General features: G+C 39.7%; 1 non-coding gene across 1 annotated transcript; it reads right to left on the reverse strand.

Moving 5' to 3' along the window:
• Positions 1–255: 255 nt before the first annotated feature.
• LOC138886659 (small nucleolar RNA U3) lies at positions 256–471 on the reverse strand. The gene has a single exon (XR_011405708.1). It is a non-coding gene; the product is annotated as a small nucleolar RNA U3 (small nucleolar RNA).
• Positions 472–901: the final 430 nt, after the last annotated feature.

Consider the following 901-nt stretch of genomic DNA (forward strand, 5'->3'; position numbering starts at 1 on the left):
TACCCTATTTGTTGGTTTCTTAGTTTTTTCATCCATGTTCATACGACTCCTAAAATTCTAACATGCTCAAAATTGATTTAGAGCAACTCTTCCTAGTTTCCAAATTGAGGCGATGAAAGAGTCAGTGCTACAGATTCCCAGCTCATGCTTTTCAAATTTGCAGACGAAAAAAGAGGCGGCCATTTGATATTCTTCGTTTAAGCATCTGTCTGCTGCAGGTGAATTGAAAAAGAAAATAGAGCAAAAAAGATAATGAGTCTGTCAGACAGCTATGAGGCCATCTCAGGCCTGAAAATAGAGCTAAGAACGATCCTCTACAGCTCCATGGCCACTAGGGACCATAGGAAGCTATTAATCACGCTCTGGACTCATAGCCATACTTCATCAACCAGACTTGATTTTCTGTCTCCTTAGAACTCAAGGATACAGTGGTACGAGCCTATAGAACAGATTCTGTTCAAGTAAGTTCGTGCCCTTTGTTTGGGCAAAGGAGCATTATAAAGTGCCAATAACTGATTACTTCTTGCGATGTGGGATAAAATGTAGCATGTGAGCTGCAGAGTATTGCATGCTAGGGTTGGTGGTATTCATAGATTTACATCCGACCAACTATCAGTGTTTGTGCCTTAGTCCATCTAAACAATAGTTAAAATTGCAGGATCTAGCCAATTTTCAGACTGGACATTCAAAAATAGCCAGCGTTTGCCAAGTCATTAAAAAATAACCACTATTTTGCTGCAATAGAGACCGGTCCAGCATAATATGCTGGAATTTGATGCACTTGTGTATGAACTTTCAGCATATTATAATGTATACTTTGCTGGCTCCAGTATAATATACTGGAGACTGGAGCATCAGTGCTCCAAACTCCAGTATATTATGCTGGACCGGTATATTATAC

This window comes from Nicotiana sylvestris, chromosome 2 (assembly GCF_000393655.2).
Source record: "Nicotiana sylvestris chromosome 2, ASM39365v2, whole genome shotgun sequence".
Taxonomy (NCBI): domain Eukaryota; kingdom Viridiplantae; phylum Streptophyta; class Magnoliopsida; order Solanales; family Solanaceae; genus Nicotiana; species Nicotiana sylvestris.